This window comes from Danio rerio, chromosome 23 (assembly GCF_052040795.2).
Source record: "Danio rerio strain M-AB ecotype USA chromosome 23, GRCz13ab, whole genome shotgun sequence".
Lineage (NCBI taxonomy): Eukaryota > Metazoa > Chordata > Actinopteri > Cypriniformes > Danionidae > Danio > Danio rerio.
In genome coordinates this window covers 25,965,001-25,987,216 of record NC_141043.1, presented here as the reverse complement: position 1 = coordinate 25,987,216, position 22,216 = coordinate 25,965,001, and the positions used below count along the sequence as shown (strand labels likewise).

General features: G+C 41.6%; 1 long non-coding RNA gene across 3 annotated transcripts in view; it reads right to left on the bottom strand.

Moving 5' to 3' along the window:
• LOC101883493 (uncharacterized) overlaps window positions 1-22,216 on the bottom strand; it is a 53,391-nt gene that overhangs the window by 20,711 nt on the left and 10,464 nt on the right. The window lies entirely within an intron of this gene.

The following is a 22,216-nucleotide window of genomic DNA, read 5'->3' as shown; positions in this document are numbered from 1 at the left end:
GAAAAATCTTAATCAAGGAAAAGTACCATTACTTGCCCAAAATTGTAGCGCAAGTAGAGTAAAAGCATCTGTTGTAAATATTACTCAAAGTATAAGTAAAATGGAGACGTTTTTCAAGTATTCAAGAGCTGTTAGTGAGTATTACATTGTGAAATTCTAATGCGTTTCTATGCAGTTTGTGCGTGCATGTGTTTGAAAACGTAACATTCTGTAGTGCACTTAGCCATTGTTTAAGGCCATTTCAATCCATCATCCAGCTAAAAAAGTCTCTGGTTTATTGTGTGTGATTTGGACGTCTTCTTGGACAATTTTCATGCATCCAAATGGTTAACTGAATTTATAGCACCCATGTCTTGAGGTAATTCAGTATGGTGCAATTTAGTTTCTATGTGTGATTTGATTAGACAGGAATCACAGGATTTGGAATGACAGAAATTGTTCTACTTTAGGCAATCCCATAGACAAGAAGAAAATAAAATAGTGACTATAGGTTGAAGTAAATTAATAGAGTAAATGTACTATTCAATTACAGTAGTTTGAGAATTTGTAATTTGTTATTTTACACCACTGGTTATTAAAATAGATTTAGTTATAATCATTTATTAATCAACTCTAAAGTAAAGTAGGTATAATGCAACACAGATGAAGCATGTATTTATTTGGTTAAGCTATTTTAGGCCTTTTATAGTTATTTTTTTGGAAATGTTTATTGATGTCTTGTAAAGGAGCTACATTATTTTAAATACATAGACGAAATAAACATTTCACTGTAAACTTTCAATCAAATTGTTATGAGCAAGGCGTTACAATGGCACAGTGGGTAGCACAATCGCCACACAGCAAGAACGTCACTGGTTCGAGCCCTGGCTGGGTCATTTGGCATTTCTGTGAGGAGTTTGCATGTTCTCCCTGACCCCATGTTCGTGTGGGTTTTCTCCGAGTGCTCTAGTTCCCCCCACAGCCCAAAGATATGCGCTCTAGGTGAATTGAATAAGCTAAATTGGCCGCAGTGTATGTGTGTAAATGCAAGAGTGTATGATGTTTCCCAGTGTTGGGTTGTAGCTGAAAAGGCATTCACTGCGTAAAACACATGCTGGATAAGTTGGCGGTTCATTCCGCTGTGGCAATGCCTGATTTATAAAAGGACTAAGCCGAAAAGAAAATGAATGAATGAATGAATGAATGAAATTAGCATGCAAAAAAACTTAGCATTGTGCTAATTTAAAGGAAAAGCTTTTGATTTACACAATGACACTACAACAACACCCATTTTTTTAGACTGAGGAAGTGAAAACATTAGGTCCTACGAGCAGTTTTTTGGTTTATTATATTAATCTGATACATTATTATTCAGGAAATTGAATTGTTGTAATAATATTAATAATAATAATAATCAGCAAGAACATATTCAACTGATCAAAAGAGACAATAAATACTATAAAAGATATTTAGATTGTAAATAAATGCTGTTCTTTTGGACATGCTATTTTGCAAAAATGCCTGAACAAATGCAAAGCTTCCCCAAAAAAATATTAAGCGTCAAGTGTTTTCAGCACTGACAATAATTAAAATGGTTTGACAACCAAATCACAGTCTAAAAAAGATTTCTGCAGAATTCTGAAAAAATGAAGACTAGAGTAATGGCCATAATGGAAACGAATTACACTTTGAAATGTGTAAAATAGAAAATTATTATGTAAAGTAACATTTCATAACTGTTCAGCAGTTCTCTTATAGAGAATACTGCAGTTTTTAAAGGAATACTGAAGTTTTAGTTAGCACCAAAAAACTGTTATTTGAGTATATTGCAGTATTACAATACAACCGAAGTACTACTACAGTACAACTACTGCAATAGTACTGAAGTGATGAAGTACTACAACTACTATAATGCCGTACTGCTACTGCAACACAACTACAGTACAACAACTACTTTCAGTTCTTAGTACTTTTAGTAGTTTACTACAGTGGACAAGGGTTTCCAAATAAGGTTTCAGTACTTCAGTTGTACTGCTGAAGGACTACCACAATATATTGTATTGCACTTTTCAGAAGTATAGGTAACTACAGCAATACATCAACAATACTGCAAGACATAATAAACCTAAAGTGCATGTTTAATACTTATTTATCTATGTGTAGTGTAATAAATTATATAACATCACTATATTGTCTCTCTTAGTTTATTTAATGTTACTTCAGATGTATTGCATTTTACTGCGGTTGAACTTTATTGCATTGTAGTTGAACTGTGTGTATACCTCATTATACTGCATTAATTTTGCAGTTGCATTGAATTTTGCCACAGTTATCCTTGTAGGTTACTGCTGTTGTACTATTTAGTTCACTGCAGTTGTTTTATTTTATTTTTATTTTTGCAAATAAACTCTTACAATTGTAATTAGAAAATTAATTAAATCCCAAAAAAAAAAAAAAAAAAAAACATCCCTGAAAAAAATATTTTTGGAAGATGCTGAAGAGCAAACCTCTTAAAACATAAGTGCAGTACAGTTCTTGGTATTGGCATATTAGACTACAGCAGTACAAGTGCAGTAAAGACGATGTTTACTTCTTTTTACTCCAGTTTACTGCAACTTATAATGCTGTTGAACTTCATTGTATTGCAATTTTGCAATTGTACTTAATTCTACTGCAATTATACTTCTATATACCCGTTTACTGCAGTTATTTTGTAGGGTTTTTAAATAAATCAAATAAATGAAAAATAAATAAATGAAAACAAATAAATGAAAATAACAGTAGGCTAGTTTTTAATGCTAATGTGCGTGCTGTAGCAATGATCTCTTGTCTTAAATGATACGTGACCTAGTGTGTGTGTGTGAACTTCACACATGTGTGTGTTTGAGGTGAACGTGCTAAGGGTGAACATGTACAGGCATGGCATGCACAGATCTCCTTACTGCGAGACGCTGGCAGCATATACTTATATCTCTGGTTTCTGTGTGTGTGCGTGTGTGTGGCAAACTATATTAAATCCCTCTCGCAGCGGAGGTGTCGTGTTGCGGCTGCTGCTTTATAGCTGGTGCCGGAGCAGACTGGCGGCAAGAGCGGCGGCATTATCTGCATGCTGAGGAATGTCTCATGCCCCGTCATTTCCAGCAACCTCAGGTACAGCAGTTTAAAAGCACACGGAGGTGCACAACCAACTGGAATACACACTTCTAATACAATTCATTACAGGTTCAGCCTGTCTTCTACCACCATTTATTGCTCAACATGATCATAACTACCATCATGTCATTTTGTCATATACAGTAGTCAACTTATGAAGTGGATCAAAGCCTTTTGCTCAAAACCTAAACGTTGTCCTAAAACTAGTGATCAACATCCATTTGTGTGTTGCTTTGGGCTATACAAAAAATAAAAAAAGAGCAAAGACCACCAGTTACAAGTTTAAGTTGACATAACAGCCTCACTGAGGAAGATATAAAACGATTCGTTCAAAATGTCTGAATCATTCAGTAATGAATCAAATGAGTGTCATTATGAATAGACTGTTGAATCAAGACTGTTTTAAAAAGACGTAACTTGATACATTAACCTCTTGTTTGTTTAAATGTTGTATAAAATCTGTTATATTTGTAATAGTTAAATAAACAGCACTCATTGCTTGTGTTAATTACTAATCTTTTGATTTTTTAAGATATTTATAACTTATATTGCATGGGCATTCTAGAAGCATTTTAACATTTCTTCTGAAGTTAAATGCATTTGGGCTTATTTTATGTATGTATGTATTTATTTATTGTTTTTTTATTTGTTTGTTTTTTTGTTTGTTTTATTTAAAGAATTTATTTAGTGGGGGAAACTGGAGTGAACATGGGGAGAACATGCAAACTCCACACAGAAGTGTTAACTGGCCCAGTGCAACCCACTGCGACACAGTGTCACCCCTATTTATGATACATGTATTTCCAATACTAAATAGTATTTTGTCATTTGTATTTGATAAGGTTGATGAAATGGCTGAATACTTTGAATCAAAATACTGTAATGTCTTGTATTTTCGATGTTTTAAAATACTGTAAAATTATTTGCAAAGAATCTACAGTTTATGGTGACATAAAAATGAGGCCTCTGGAATGAATCATTTTTAAGAAGGAGGTCAATGCTTGGAGTATGGATAGAAATTATACTTAAAAAAGTAACAGACAAAGGCTGAGGGTATATTCAGGAGCATGTCTACAACCATTGGAAATAGCTACTGAGCAACGCTAAGACCATAAATATACATATACAAAGCGTTTACTTGCAAAATCAGATATTTTTGTCACTTTTAGATTTCATATTTTATGTTGTGGAATTTTTAGAAGTTTTCAGAAATCAAGCTTTTACATTGAGTATAGAAGAGAACGTTCGAGGTTACTAAAGTAACCCTTCGTTCCCCGAGGAGGGGAACGGAAGCACTATAAGTGGATTTGATTTGTAAAATCCACGCATTGGGAGGTTCGGTTCAGAAGCTACTCGTCTGAAAGAGTATTGAACGGGCCAATTAAGAATGAATTGGCAGCGCAAGCCTGCGCAGGTGAGCGGCATAAGCAATCAACTGAGTATATAAGCTCACCTGGCGCCAGCAGACGCTATCCTTTTTAAGCTGAAGAGACTTTCAACAGCTAAGGGACAGTCATTATGGCGACGGAGTATAGTGCTTCCGTTCCCCTCCTCGGGGAACGAAGGGTTACTTTAGTAACCTCGAACGTTCCCCTTCGGGGGGAACTTCAGCACTATAAGTGGATTTGATTGTAAAATCCACGCATTGGGAGCCCATTGAAAGCGCCATAATGACTGCACCTTACCAACACCCCCGATGAGGAGATAGTCAAGCAAGCGTGACGCACCCGCATCATGGGGGGCGCGGTCCTCCAACGTGTCCCTGGCCCTAATTTATCCTACTTCCACAGAAGTTTTACGGATTTATATATATTTTTTGGGAGTCGTGAGCATCTAGATAATTCTAGGAAAATACGACAGTACGTTGGGAAGCGTGCAATCCCGATAGGGAGGACGCTGCGGAGGCCATCCGTTACCCAAGGGGGGATAGATGGCAGAATTTACATATGGACTAGCCCTAAAAAAGGGGGAGTACGCATAGCAAAAGAGTGGTTAGCGGGGAGGGAAGACACGGGTCCGCCCAGGGGGGGGACTTAACCGTGGCGGAATAAGCATATGGGATCGCCTAGTGGGGATCACGCATAGCAGGCACCTTTACCCAAAACGCGGGCTGACCAGCGGGCAGACCTACAACGTAGTGGGCCAGCAAGTGACTCCTCCGCTGAGTCAGTGCTGGGGGCCACGGAGGAATCTGCAGGGCTCACCTGACGGGGAACTTTACTGACAGATAAAAAGGCGCACGTATCTCCGTGTTAGGGAAAATGGCGCAGCAAGCGTGTTTCAACACCCTACCGAATTGTTTCCTCAATCACCAAGGGTTACCCAATACCCTTGAGGAAACCGGCTCCACTCGCAGATTGTAAAACCTTGCAAATGTGTTGGGTGTCACCCAGCCCGCAGCTCTACAGAAGTCTGTTAGAGGGGCGCCGCGTGCGCGCGCTCGAGAGGATACGAAGCTCCGAGTGGAGTGCGCACGCGCTCTCGGGGGACGCGGCTCATCTCGGCTCTGATAGTGAAAGAAAGGCATCCACAATCTAGTGGGAACTTATCTCGGTACGGCACTTCCCTGCTGCCGACCGTTATAACAGACGAAGAGCTGCTCAGATGATCTAAACTCTGAGTGCGGTCCGGATAATACGCAAAACGCGAACTGGACAATAAAGAAGGGCTGGGTCTGCCTCCTCCGAGGGCAGCGCTTGCAGGCTCACTACCTCGTATTAAACGGAGTGGTAGGAACCTTGGGCACATATCGCGGGCGGGGTCTCAGGACGTGAGAGAAGCCAGCCCAATTACAGGCACGAGTCACTGACCGAAAAATGCCTCCGGGTCCCCGACCCTCTAATCGATATCAACGCGACCAGCAGAGCTGTCTTCAGGGACAGAAAAATACTGAGTCGAGGATCGAAGGGATCTGACGCGGCTTGTGTAGCGAGGGCGAGATCCTAAGAGGGCATGAGAGGGGGCGGGATGAATTAATTCGCTTAACGCCCCTGAGGAACCGGATGATGAGGTTATGCGTTCCCACGGTGCTGCCAGCCACCGCGTTATGAGAGCGGAGATGGCAGCCACGTAACCTTGAGTGTGGAGGGCGACAGCCTGCTCTCCAACTTCTCTCGGCGTAAAGAAAGCACAACGCTGATCTGGCAAATTACGGGGGTCTTCTCAGCGAGAGACACACCATTCAGTGAATAGACTCCACGTCAGGGCATAGGCGCGCTCGGGGAGGGGGCTCTAGCCCGAGTGACGGTAATAGCCACCGCAATCGGAGGTTACCTAAGTCTTCCTCGCGTCTAAAATCTCTTCAAAGATCGGCGAGGGTGCCAGGTGGTGCCCTGTCCCTGAGAGAGTAGGTGCTCTCTCGAAGGGACTGCCAGGGGAGGGCTATCGCGAGGGAGAGCTCTGACATCCAGGTCCGGTTGAGCCAGAGGGGCGCAACCAGCAACCTGTTCCTCGTCCTCTTCCTGACCTTGCACAGTAACTGCGCGAGCAGGCTCACTGGGGGAAACGCGTATTTGCGCGTGCCCCGAGGCCAGCTGTAAGCCAGTGCATCCGTGCCGAGAGCACTCGGTCAGGGAAAGAACAACTAGCAATGAGCGATCTCGGGGGAAGCAACAGATCGATCTGGGCTTCCCCGAATCGCGCCCATATCAGCTGAACAGACTCGGGGTGGAGTCTCCATTCTCCAGGACGCAAGGCTGCCGTGAGAGCGCATCGGCTGCACGGTTGAGCTTGCCTTAATATGAATGGTGTGCAGCGATTTCAGCCGCGGATGACTCCAGAGGAGCAGACGGCGGGCGAGCTGAGACATGCGGCGAGAGCGCATACCCCCTATACGGCTGATATACGCCACCGCCGCCGTACTGTCCGTCCTGACCAGCACGTGTTGCCGCTCCAGCACCGGAAAAAAACGGTGGAGAGCGAGGAACACTGCCAACAGCTCCAGGCGATTTGCCAATGCAACTGGGTACCTTTCCACAGGTCCGCAGCCGCATGCCCGCAACGCACAGCCCCCCAGCCCGTGTTGGAAGTGTCTGCTGAAACGACAACAAGACTGGACGCCTGTTCTAGAGACACCCAGGCCTGTAGGAACGAGGGGTCGCTCCAAGGGCTGAGGGCGCGGCGACACAGCGCAGTAACAGAGACTCGGTGTGCGCGCGCGTGCCATGCGCGTCTGGGGACTCGATCGTGAAGCCAGTGCTGAAGTGGTCTCATATAGAATAATCCGAGCGGCATGAAGCGGCTGCGGATGCCATATGCCCCAGGAGCCTCTGAAATAGTTTCAGTGGGACCACTATTTTACTGTCGAGCTCTCTCAGACAGTACAGCATCAGCTGAGCGCGCTCTCCGGAGAGGCGCGCTGCCATGTGACCGAGTCCAGCTCCAGCCCGAGAGAAGAGATCCTCTGCACGGGGGCGAGTTTGCTCTTTTCTCGGTTGACCTGAAACCCCCACAGGTGGAAGTGCCAGAGCACTTTGTCTCTGTGCATAATCAACTGCTCCGAGAGAGGGCAAAAATCAGCCAGTCGTAAAGAAATTGAGTATGCAGATGCCCGCGAGCCGAAGGGGCGCTGAGGCACCCTCCGCGGGCTTGGTGAGGACCCGCGGAGACAGAGAGAGCCCGAAGGGGAGGGCTTTGTATTGCCAAGCTCGACCTTCAAACGCAAACCGCAGAAACTGTCGGTGGCGAGGAAGAGTGGAGACATGGAAATACGCGTCCATCCGGTCTAATGCTGCAGACCAACCCAGAGGACGAACGCACCGGAGGATGCGCTTCTGCGTGAGCATTCTGAACGGCAGCTTGTGCAGGCAGCGGTTCAAAACGCGCAGATCTAGGATTGGCCGTGACCCACCGCTCTTTTGGGCACGATGAAGCGTGGGCTGTAAAACCCACTCTCCATCTCGGCTGGAGGGAGCGGCTCGATTGCATCCTTCGCCAGGAGGACAGCAATCTCCTCTCGCAAGACAGGGGCGGACAGGGGGCTGACCCTGGTGAATACACACCCGTGACTTGGGGGGCCGTTTCGCGAACTGAATCGCATAGCCGAGTCTGATTGTGCGTATGAGCCACCGCGAAGAGCTGGCCCGCGCTAACCAGGCAGGCAGAGCTCTCGCTAATGGACTCATCGCTACAATCGCTGACGTACCAGCAGTGGGGCAGCGCGGAGTGGGTGTGCTGATCCGGGAAGCTCGCGGGTCCCACGGAAAAGCTGGAGGTGAGATATTTGCTCTCACTCCAAACCCGAGCTCCGGAGGGGAGGCTCGAGGGGTGGGAGAAAGGAGACCGTCCTCCCAGCGCTCGTGAGCCACTGGCGAAACGCACCGAATCTGCAAGCTAGAAAGCATAGCGTCCCAGACTGGCAGATTTCGGGCTGTCACATCTGGGGAAGTGAAAAGTGCCCTTTCATAATGTTTTCATGGCAGTAAAAAGTGCCGTTGGAAATGGGGCCCCGCCCTCCAGCGGGGAAAGAGCAAGTTCCCTCTTCTCCAGATGGCCTGTCCCAGGGGCGCTTCGCGGTCCGTTGCCGGACTTAGCGGCGTTCTGGGCAGGGGGGCTGCCTGCTTCCGAGGTGCCCGACGCGCTCGCTTCGCCTGAGGCGTGTGCGGGGGCGGAGCAGCTCTCGTAGGCGGGTGCCTTCGGCGAGGAGCAGGTATGAATGGCACGGCGGGCGGAGCGGGCTACGGACCGCCGATAAGACATCACCCACCAACTGCTCTCTCACCGCCTTGAATTCCTGGGTGAATTCACAGACAGTGTCGCCGAACCTGGCTGGGGATATGGGGAAGTCAAGAAAGCGGACTTTGTCGACTTTGCGCATATCAGCCAGGGGTGGCGCTCCTGGACCACTAATGTGGACATCGTCCTCCCCAACGCACACGCAGCGGACTCAGTAGTCCGAAGAGCTAAGTCGGCGGCGGTGCGAAGCTCGTAAGCCTGGGTTGGACCCACCCTCGTGCAGCTCGGCCAGCGCCTGCGCTTGGTAGCGCTGGTAGGTGGCTATCGCATGCAAGGCGGAAGCAGCCTGGCCCGCAGCTATGTAAGCTCTAGCTCCGAGGGAGGTAGATAACTTACAGGCTTTGGATGGGAGACGAGGCGGACCCCGCCAAGAAGAGGCGCCGCGCGGATTTACCGCCATCGCGCACTCAACCTGAGGAATTGCCACATACCCCCTGGCTGTTTCACCGTCAAGAGTGGTTAGGGTGGAGGAACACGCAGCACGAGCAGAAAAAAGTGCTTTACAAGACCGCGTGAGCCTACTGTGCACCTCCGGGAAGAAGGGAACGCCCCTCTAGTCGGTCCGGCCGCGGAGCTGGGGGATAAACCATCTCCAACCCACGGCCGAAGCAGCCCGGGAAAGCACGGCTAACATGTCCGTTTCAGGATCCGTAGTGACAGCGCTCACCAGCCCGAAGGGGGCGAGCGGGTCTGGATCATCATCGGACAATGAAAGCCCACCCTCCGATGCCGCGGTGGACATCTGGTCTCCGGTGTCATCGGGCGTAAGGGCTACCATCTGTTAGACGGATCGCTTCCCCCGCCCGAAGCTTGGATGGAGCGCTTAGAGGAGCGGGAGGTCCGCGGGCCCGTGGGCGACGGATTATCTCTCGCTGAAACCCTCAGATCTGCCCGAGTGCCCGCTGCAGAGCAGGGGACAACTGGGGTGGTTCACCCTTTTGCAAAGGCTAACCGCGATCTTGCGCAACAGTCATGGCATCGCAATGACGACATGAACTGCCCGCGAGCAGCGCATTAACATGCTGGACCCCCAGACATGTAACGCAGTGCCCGCGCCCATCATCCGAGGACAGGAAACCACCGCATCCAGAAACGCACAGTCGGAGCGCCGTCCTGATAAGGACGTGCTGCACGACTGTGTTGCTCTTTCTGTGAAGTTGCAACTTTATACGCACCGCTCTGGAGGACCGGACCCAAAGAACGCCAGGCAAGGGAGAAACCCAGCTCGACCGTCTGCCACTGCGTGTACACACTCTGGACCGGGAGAATGCTCTCGTTCGCTCAGAATCGCTGGTCACAGCAGGAGGAACCCTCATCGACTCGATCAGAAAGTCTCTGAAGCGAAAAGGATAGCGTCTGCTGGCGCCAGGTGAGCTTATATACTCAGTTGATTGCTTATGCCGCTCACCTGCGCAGGCTTGCGCTGCCAATTCATTCTTAATTGGCCCGTTCAATACTCTTTCAGACGAGTAGCTTCTGAACCGAACCTCCCAATGCGTGGATTTTACAAATCAAATCCACTTATAGTGCTGAAGTTCCCCCCGAAGGGGAACAAAAAATGTTAATACACTTCATATTCTGACAGCCTGTCACCCTTTTAAATCTTAGATTGTTCATAGGTTGAATAATCATTGAACAGAGATTATGAGAATTGTACTGGCCAGACAATGGGTGGAAACATAATCAGCATATAGTACCATATTCTGATTCAGTATCTGCATTAATCTATTTAAACCATAGGATGTCATCTTGAAGACAGCACTTTCTGTATGAAATTTGTGCAAACTTTATGCTAAACTCAAAGAGAAACACAAGTTACCATTTGATTAAAAGTCCAGCTCACTAACCATTAGGCCACAACTTCCCCTATAAGTGAACGAAATGGCAGAGAAAATGTTACCAAATATAGTTTAATAAGTAAGTTTAATGGTGAAGGGATTGGTCCAATAAGGCTATTGATGGAGGTTTTGGGAAATTTCCTTTTAATAGTATTGTGGATAGTACAAAAATATAGTATTTCACGTTGATACATTTGTGGCTGCTGTATTTATTTTGATACACTTAAAATCGCCGTATTTGGTATTTTATTTAAAAATACATATCAATGTATTTTTGCCCATGCCTGCCCCTAGCCCCTAACTTAACTTTACATTTTCAAAACAAAATTAAAGAAGATTTAGGGGAAAAGGGGATACAGATCACTCATTCATTCATTCATTCATTCATTTTCCTTTAGCTTAGTCTCTATTTCATAGGTCACCACAGCAGAATGAACAACCAACTATTAAAGCATACATTTTACATAGCTGATGCCCTTCCAGCCGCAATCCAGTATTGGGAAACACCCATACTCACTCATTTACATACAACATACAACAGACAATTAAGTTAATTCAATTTGGACTGTGCAGAGCACCTGGAAGAAACCCACACGAACACGGGAAAACATGCAGACTGCACACAGAAATGCCGACTGGCCTAGTTGGGACTTGAACCAGCAACCTTCTTATTGTGAGGAGACAGTGCTAACCACTAAGCGTTTTCAGGCAGTATTAGTACTGAATTTTAGTAGGCCTTTTAGTACCATCTATAAAATCTTGTCTTTTTATTATAAGAACTGTTCACTAAAAGGTTCTGATGGAAGCCAAAGCTTTTAAGAGTCAAACAAAGATTGTGATTGGTTCAGAATATATTTAAAGAAAGCATAGGCAACATTGGTATCACTGGCAGATGAGAGCCCCTCCTGGTAGATGACTGAAATCTATAATGATGGCAATGACTGGCACATAGCATACATGTATGAATGATTAACAGAGACATCTGCCACTGCTGAATTATAGATCAGTCAAAGTCAGACATATGGGCTCAGACTCCCATGTGTTGGAGGTACAAAATGCTGCTTGTTATGACACTTACATTCACATAGTTTTCCAATTAAGTTGCATGTTCTTGTTATGGCTTTAATCAAAATATTTTTTGATATCATTTTTAAGTTTCCGATCAAGCTTTTCAAATTCTCAAACTTAACATTTGGGCACCAGTAGTTTCTGGTTATCTATTCGGAAGTGTTTTTTTCTTTTTCTTTTTATAAATTAATCATTTTATTCAGCAAGGGCATATCAAATTGAATTGAAATTGACTTTGGCAAAAACTTTATGAATCTAGACATGGTCAAAAAGATCTGCTGAAGTTCATGTCATGGTAGTTGGTGCCAAAAGGGCTATTCTGAGGATTTCAGTAACTGTGGCTTTGCTAGGATTTACCGTCTGGGTTTATAGGGAGTATAGAGGTAAAATAGACTAGTTCATGGTAATAAACATAGGCTAGAGTAGTTTAAGCTTATAGAGAGTAACCACTCCTTACAACTAAGGTCTTCAGAAGAGCATCTCTTAATGCACATCAAACCTTGAAGCAGGTGAGTTACAGCAGCAGAAGAGCTCATTAGTGTTTTCTTTTTAATATATTCATTTTATTCAGCAAGGGCGTATCAAAATTGACATTGGCAGAAACTTTATGAATCTACACATGGTCAAGAAGATCTGCAAGAGTTCATGTCATGGTACTTGGTGCCAAAAGAGCTGATCGGAGGATTTCAGAAACTGCCGCTTTGTTGGGATTTTCCACCTGGGTTTATTGGCAGTATAGATATAAAATAGACTAGTTCATGCTTACAGATATAGGCCAGAGTAGTTCAAGCTAATAGAGAGTAACCACTCGTTACAACCAAGGTCTTCAGAAGAGCATCTAATAATGCACATCAAACCTTGAAGCAGATGAGTTACAGCAGCAGAAGAGCTCATTAGTGTGTTTTTTTATATATATAATCATTTTATTCAGCAAGAAAGTATCAAAATAAATTGAAATTGACATTGGCAGAAACTTTATGAATCTAGACATGGTCAAAAAGATCTGCTAAAGTTCATGTCATGGTAGTTGGTGCCAAAAGGGCTGATCTGAGGATTTTAGTACCTGCGGCTTTGCTGGCATTTTCGATCTAGGTTTATAGGGAGTATAAATATAAAATAGACTATTCCATGCTTACAGACATTGGCCAGAGTACTAACTTCGAACTAATAGAGAGTAACCACTCCTTACAACTAAGGTCTTCAGAAGAGCATCTCTTAATGCACATCAAACCTTGTGAAGCAGCTGGGTTACAGCAGCGGAAGAGCACACAAGTGACACGCCTGTCAGGCTATAAGCTGCACAGGAATGCAAAAAAAGGATCCTGAGTCTGATGAGCCTCAATTTCTGCTTTGCCATTCAGATGGTTAGGTCATTTGACAGAAACAACATGAAAGCATGTATACTGTAAACCCTGACTTCCATCAGTGGTTCAGGCTGATGATTGTGTATTTAGGTCATTTCTTTGCACACTTTCTTTGTTGCAGGATGTAGTGGAACTGGAGACTGGCAGATCTACAGCAATTGCATAATATTCTCATCTTATGGACTAAAATCTCTGATGAGTATTTTTAGCACCTTTCACTTCAGCACAAGCAACCCTTGTAATGTGTAAGGATTTGCAATATTGAAGGAAAAATATGATATGTGATAGCATGCTAAATAATGTGATACTCTATTTGCAATATGATACTTTAAATGCTTTGACCAACATACTAGGTCTCATATTATTTCAAGGAAAAGAAAGCAAAAACACCACCACGCTTTACTCTTGCATTAAACTAATCAGATATTTTATCAATGTAAACAAACCAAAATAAATAAGACAACCACTTTGCTCCACTTGGTATAGTTTTACCAAGAACAAACAGAAAAAGTATGTGTAAAAGGTGTGCCCAGACTACAAAACCTTAGAAGTCTTATAAGTTATATAAAGTATACACTGAATAAATGCACTTTCCAGTGATTTATAGTTTGTTCTTTGTTAGCATATAATTGATAGCATGAACAACATACTGACACCTTTAAATTAGTCCAAGTGAACATTTTAGCGATACACGTTATTAAATAATATTCTTTTTTGATATTTACAGTTATACATTTACAAAAAAATCCTCAAGAAACATGATCTTTACTTATTATTCAAAAGATTTTTGGCATAAATGGAAAAACCAATAACTTTGATCCATACAGTTTATTTTTGTTATTGCTAAAAATACTCCCATGACACTTAAGACTGGTTTTGTGGTCCAGGGTCACAATTGTTTGTAAACAAGCACAAAAACCAATTCAGAGTAAACCTTTAAAAATACAGCCACCCTCCTTTTATATTATGCCAGGTTGTTAAAGACTGCCTCAGTGCCATTTCTCTAAATCCTGCTCTTTTGGAGAAGAGACCATACTTCCAGCTGAGCACAGAGAACAGCCTCACCAGGGACCAGTTCGATCTCAGCCCTACTTCAGAGGATTAGCCTCTTATCAAGCTCCTAAAAGCTGCTGTAAGAACTGTCTTTAATTACTCTATCTTTAATTAACCAAAACGTCAGTCCAGCCACCCAGGCTCTTCTCAGATACAGTGACTGATTTCAGGAGGGGGCCTTCAATTCACAGCATATAATAGTTGTATTTCTGCATTTATTCAAGCCTCCAATTCTGCTAAGGTAAGTCATTGAGACCAGAACTGACTAGACTTTTGAAATGAATAGAAAAACTCAGCATTTGTGTTATTAAGTCTATATTGTGTATTGCAATGTTAACACTAATTCTCAATAGGTTTATAGATTTTTTTCCATTGACTCCAACATAATAACTGGAATGAAATCTGACTTTACCACACTAAAGACACTTTCATCTCCTTTAAAGTGTTGCATTTTATTGGAGGTACACATTTCAAAACAACTCTCCAAATATACAGACATAGTCCTGTCCACAATAGGCATGCAGACTTGTGTCTATCCCTTCTGTTTAAAAATCTTGGTGTTATTCTGGAGTCAGATATGAGTTTCAGTAGTCCACATACTATCATCTCAAAAACATTGCAAAAATTAGATGCTTTGTTTCCAGTGAAGACTTAAAGAAACTTGTTCATGCTTTTATCAGCAGCAGAGTGGATTACTGCGACAGTCTCCTTACTAGCCTTTCCAAAAAGACAGTCAGACAGTCGCAGCTCATCCACAATGCTGCTGCCAGGATTCTGACCAGAACCAGAAAATCAGAGAACATCACACCTGTCTTTTAAAGTATTTTTACTTGTCTATATATCAATAAATGGCCTAGGACCTCAATACAATACAGATACAGTATTGCTCATCGAATATAAAACAGATTTCTTATATTTAGGATCAGATAAACTAGATATTCCAAGAGTTCAGCCAAAGCAGGGTGAATCCACCTTTAGCTTCTTCACCCCCACTGCTGGAATCAGCTTCCAGAAATGGTAAGATGTGCTCCAACATTAGTCACATTCAAATCAAGACTGACAACACATGTGTTCAGCGGTGCCTTTACCAAATGAGCAGTGCTATGTCCAACAGATCGCACTTCCATATCTTTCTTTTGTTTTCATTATTTTAAAACCTGTTTTAACACATTTTAATCTGTTTTTAATTATTTTATTCTTCGTTTTTTATTTTCTTATACTTGTCTCTTTAATTTCTGTATATGTAAATCACTTTGAGTTACCATTGTGTATGAAATGTGCTACACAAATAAACTTGCCTTGCCTTGCCTTGCTTGACTTTCCCAAAGTTTGCCTTGTGATGCAGAATCACACATTATTGCAAAACAATTTAATTTAACAATTTCAATCTACATTTCTGTGTTTTAATTCTCTGGTATGCTCATATGTAGGTTTTATTTCAATCATTTAATTGTGGTAACTACAAATCTATTCATCAGAAAAAAACATCTTCCATGAAATTCCCTCATGCCATTTCAAACCAGTATGAAATGTGCAGAAATAAATAATGGCATTTACATTTGAAGAAAGTTTTTATTTATGACAGTTTGATCACTATTGATAATGCATAGAAAATGAATATTCAAAAACATGCCTGTGTCGGATTTGGTGCGCATAACACAAGGAAAGCATTAAATTATTTTGGTGTAAATACAATAGTAGTCTGTTTCATTGGCTTATTGGCTTATTACCTGTGAAATACAAATTTCTCAAGTTCCTTAATATAATAATCAAAACTTTGATGTGTTTTTTTTGTGCAAAATAAAACAATATTTTCAACACAATCAATTGTGTAAAAACACACTGTGAAACAAAATCTAGTAATGAGCAGTTCTGTTACTGACCAAAGCTCATGGTTTACGAGGGTTTGTGTATGCTTTACAATAAAATTGAAAGAGCTTGATCTCTTTTCTAACTGTTAATGTTGAAAAATAAACTGCAGTTAAAGTAAAACTGTATTTATTGTTATTTTTTGTATTTTTCTACAATATATTTATTGTCTGACTTTGCCTTGTAAACAAGGCCGAACTTAACCAATAAGCAATGTAGGCAGCCACTAAGGGCCCAGGGGAATTTTGGGGCCTCAACCAATGCCAAGAAGTCAATATTAATCATATAGCTTTTTTATACATATGTTGTAAAATTGTTCTATAACCGTAAAGGTTCTTAACATTATTACTTCTTTTCAAAATTAGGGGTGCACATGAATAGTGGACCGTTCCTTCTGTACTGCACATGCCTCTGCACATGCACAGTCTGTCAGCGATCAGAGTAGATCTGAGGTAAAGGTAGATAGAGTGTGCAAGAGTGAGAGTTCTGAGAATTTGGAGGGAAAATGTAGAAATAATGACAAACAGTAAAACGCTTTGGTACGAGGTAACTCAGCGATCCTGCTTTCTGGCCGAAACACCCAATAGATGATGAGGCTGTGAGCTTGCTAAGAGAGGGCCTGTTCAAATAAAATAACATTTCCTAGTGAGCAGTAACAGTCGGCAATTCACAAACAGCAATTATTCAGTTCATATGAAAAATGATGATGAGATCAGTTTGATTAACTGTGTTTTAAATTTAACTGTTTTTTTTTATATTAAAATCGAATATCATGAATGGCCAATTAACTGTACATAGTTTGTGAACTTCTTTTTAGTTGTGAATTTAATGCATTTAATTTTACATTAAGAAGATGATTAAAATATAGAAAATATACTTTTTATATATGTTTATTTAAATACCTTTTAACATGCAGTTCATTTACAAAAAAACTAATCTACAGAGAAAGAAAATATCTATAGAGAAAGACAATATTTTGATTTTCAATGCTATGGCCCCATACCTGGAATTGCTTAGGCCCCCAAATCACAAATGCCAAGTTGTGATTGGCATGATTTTAGCCCTCATTTTGACTCACTGACAGTTTTGAGAAATCCTTGACAAATGCCTGAAATCACCGGCAAATCTGTGCTCGTTCACACGAGTAACAATCACACAGTGTGAACTATCAAAGAGGCGACCAGAGAGAATCACAGATGAGTCGTCAATGCCCATGAGATATTTGGCATGCTAAATATCTGGAGCTATCGGCGATTGAAATCATGCCATGTGAAATGAGTTTTGACTGAAAATAACATCTGCGATTAACTACAGCCAATGAAAGAGCAGCATCCACTAGTGTAGGTATCTGCAGACCAGTGGGAGGTTGGGGAGAAGTTAAAAGCACTTTTTTTTCAGTTTATTTAGACCCAAGAAATAGAGGAAAAACAAGTGGACATTTCACAGGAGCACCAGTGTCTGTTTAATGTGTCAATTGTGCAGCCTGAACTCATGATTTGACTTTTGCATAAGTCCGTCCTGCTTATAAATTATGATAAATAAAAAAAGGGAAATGACCTGCCAGTAATTATTCTGTTATTTAACAATAGTTTCTTACAGTTTCAGTATATTTTACATATTTTCAGTATATTATATTGGTTAAGACAGTGAGCAATGGTTAAATGATTTTTTAGGTTTGCCTTCAGGTACTTCTTAAAATATGTGTTTTAAAAGTTCAGTCGAAGACAGGCAACTCACTCCAACAGAGAGAAACTGGGAGAAAAGTGAAAGTTCTGCTGATTCGGTGACCTTAGCAGGCCGAAGGAAGTTTTTCGTTTCAGAAAATGTAAACATTTTCAGTCAGTCTTGGTCATTTGAGGAGCAAATGTGAATATGAGGCTGGCAATGTAATGATGAGCCAGTCATTATGGTGTTTTAAGGAGACTTTTGACCTGTATTTTGCCATTAGCTCCTTCATATTTTCATCATGCCTGAACCCTTAACGAGAAAAAAAAGCGAGCTGAGGTGTAACCAAGAAGAACTTTCCTTGAAGCTCTACCCAGTGTTTTTATAAATGTGTTATTTCAAAGATTAAAAAACTGATCTTGAATACATCTGCTATATAGTTTTGTTTTATTTTGTGCACTGTCATTGCCATCCCTTACATTACCATGATGCAAGTGTCCTCTCTTCAAAGGAAAAAAAAAACCTGGCTCAAAACCCCACAGCTTCACATCTCAGAGGGAACCCTCCCACAGCCCAAACCCAGTCCACACCTACTGCTTTCCATGCTTTTGCAAACTGCTGATAATCATCTGCAATGGAAAGTGTGTGGGGGCTTGCAGGAAACCCTTCGACTATACTGTGCCAGGTAGTTGCACATCTAAAAACTGCAGAGAGCAATTAGTCGACGCTTAAACAAAACGAAAACACAAAGAAACGTGACAGCTTAGAGCACGAGACGCTGCGTTTATCTCATTAATAGAAACCTAAATGGGCAGGTGGCGGCAGGGAACGCCGGCGCCTTGGTATGTTGCTGCCAACGAAACGGAGGGGAGAGGATCACGGAGCCCTGCGGTCACGCCACCCTGGTTCTCTCTGAGCCAGCCGGAGGTCGGCCAGAGCGCGCATACATTAATGGCCTTCCACACTAATTGCTTCTCACTTAGACAAATCTCTGCAAATCACGGGCCGAGCCGGCAGCGCAGCCGATGCCCCCCGGGAGAGGAGACGGCAGGCAGGCGGGCGAGAGAGAAAGAGAGAGAGCGAGTTGTGAGGGAGGAAAGCGCCGCCAGGAGTGTGTGCGGTGTGGGCGCCTCTGAAAGCAAGGGGGGAGAAATCCCTGGAGGGAGAGCGAGTAAGGAGAGAGAGAATAGATACATACATGGGCCTACACACACACACACACACACACACACACACACACACTTGCATGGAGAGATTGGACCAGGCTATAAGCAGACCTTGCCAGCCTCAGCCCCCCGACCCCCTGCAAACATGCTCAGATCTCCCCCCGCCTCCTGCAGCTCCCTATCTCTGCGCTCAAACACCAGCCCAGGGAGGGGAAAGATGAAAAAAAGAAAGAAAAATCAATAGCACAGATGGATAGCCGGATAACAGGGTCCGGCATGCTCCGGCAGTGAGGCAATCCAGAGGGTGCCCTCACAACTTCCACACAAGCGAAAAGAAGAACAACACGAGGCCGGTGGAGGAAAAAGAGAGCGAGCGAGACGATCTGCCCTGGGAGCCTAATCACACCCCCACACCTGTGTTCCAGCCCTCATTTATCCAGCCTTACACACACACACACACACACACACACACACACACACACCAACCAAAACACTCGTTTATTTTCCAGCAGCCGTCCTCCCTTCCTGTGTTTCTACTCATCTTCATCAGGACCTCAACTCTAAACTTGAGGAAGCTGAGCTGACCATTTCTTTCTTTCTTTCTTTCTTTCCATGTTTGCTAAACATTCATTTTTTAACCACTTTCAATAAATTGAACATATTTGGATAGATGGATGGATGGATGATTTAATGGAAGGATGGAGAAAGTGGTCCTAATAATAATAATAATAATCATAGTAATAATAATAATATTAATGGCATTGTTGTTGTTATAATATTATTATTATCAAATGCTAATTCATAAAAAGTTAATTATTCAAAATTATAGTAAAATACTACACTACCCATAATCCCGAGAAATTAACTTGGAAACGAGAGTGCAGTCAAAACTTTTGTACCAACATAGCTGACTTGATCTCAAAATTCAGGATTTTTCCTATGGACTCACACTTTTGGAGCAATCGATACAAATGTGGACCAAATGTGGATACAAATGTGAACCCATATTCACTATGCTAAAAGCAAATTGCTAACAGCTTGTCATCATTTACATAATGTGTAGCCTCTATGACCAAGACCAAAAACCTGTTGGACACTATACCTCTTCATGAGGACCTCACAACATTTTCAGCAATAATAAAACAGTTTCTAGCAAGAACATATCTGTAAATGACAAAAAGGATATTGACTGCACCGATGTCCAGCAAATGATCAGCTGTAATGAATTACATTCACACTAACGGTTGTAATCAGGAAAACAGAGCGAGCGTCATTAAAACACGGACGTACGTCATTCATAACAATGAGCACGCTGATGAAGACGCTGCATGCACCTTTAGCACCACCTAGTGATAAAGGGTTAAAGGAATTGGCCGGCCAGAGAGTCTATCTGTGACTAAAGCAAAGCAAAACTAATTTTCACACAGCCAGAAAAAGTGTGTACCCATATGCTGCACATTTCTCAAAATACATTTAACTAAACTGATTCTGTATGACTTTTTTCGATCATTAAAGTGAAAATAAAGTGAACTGTTGCGAATAAACTCATTATTTGGTTTAAAAGGAGCTAATAAACAATGAGTAATACGAAATATAATAGGTGAAATATAAACGAGAAACTGTAGCTCTTGTAGGAAAAGTAAGTGCAGGTCAGAGTGCAGTTGAGGACAGAAGCTCGGTTTGTGGTGAACTGAAGCTGTGTGTAGGTCGGAGGTGAGCTCAACACCTCACACGCGCCAATCTCCACTGCTACTTTCTTTGAATATGGTGCCGTCTGGTGGCCAAACAACGGCATTACGCAAAACTAAGAACGGAAGACTGGCAGATACCTGCACAAGATGCAATTATTTTATTAACTACTGTGACTTTATGACAGATAAAAAGATAATCAATAACATAAGTTTAATTAAGTTTCAGGAATAATTATGTGAATACACAAGATGGCAAATCTTCTGATGTTTAGCTTTGATAAACTCTGGCCTACAAATTCAGTCATAATGCAAAGACATCTGGCCAGAGGAACTTACTGAGGGAAAAAAAAATCATTCAGCTTTATGTGCTTTCCATGTTTATATAAAACATACTTTAATATGCAAATACAACATTTATGTTTTGAATGTGATACAAATGAGTTATATTACAGTGTGCAACTGATTTGTTTAGCATTATTGAATAACAAAATGGTATAAGAGTTTACAATATTTATTATTCAGATTTGTTGTTATGCCTTATAAATCATTCTAATGATTCATGATTAATTCCTAATAATTTTATTCTATTTAATGGCTTTTTAAGGAAAAAAAAAAACGTCTTTTCTGTTATTTTAAAATAGTTTAAAAAAATTTTTTTAACTGTTTTAGTGTTTTTTTGTATGATAAATATTGACAACTATAAAAACAACAAGGAAAAAAAGGAAAACATACATTTGTGGTGTTAAAAATGAAATTTTGTATATGAAATTAAAAACTATTGCATCTTTGCAATTGTAAGATTCTGTTTGAGCATTAAAAAGATCTTTAAAGTTACAGTGCACAAAGTTCACTTCACAAAGAGTCGCTTCTATATCAGTATGCAGCAAGCACAATTTCTAATGTAGACTATGTAAACATTTTAATCCCTAATTCAAACGATTCCCACCCAAAGGTATGAAGCCTGGTTGAGCTTGTAGTGTATTGTCAGCACATCCAAGAAATGCTGTTTTACTGAACTAATACTGATACACATGCCATTTCTTGGCCAACATTTTACTTTCACACACACATAACGAATATTACAAGATCCAAGGGCTTGGCTGACTTTAGATTGTAATGTATTACTTTTCCCCCCAACACAGTACAGGTAGTATTAGATGTCATTTTCCCAAATATTAGCATGCTGCATTTAACGCACAATATTGTCTGTTATTTATTTTTATTTTATTTTTTTTTCCATTTTACCAATACAATATTATTGTGCCGTACAAAGCCTCAGAAGACAATTTGTGTGCCTGTTTCATTCAGGACTGAAACAGAATTAAATAAGACATTGATCCATTTTATAAATTTAAAATGCAATATTTTGTATCTACATATAGCATATAAATAACAGTAGGGCTGTCCAATCTGACTTGCATTGTGACAATATGTATCATATGGACAATGTAAAAAGTCTTTTATTTTTTATATTTTGCTCTATTGTGTATGTTGTTGTGCCACAAAATACACTGTTTACTTTATTTATTTTTTCATCATTTATATAAGCACAATATTACACACCATTACGGGAAGGCACACAGAAACATGATTAATAGCATCATAAGAAAGTTGTTATCTTGAAAGTATATTTTTCA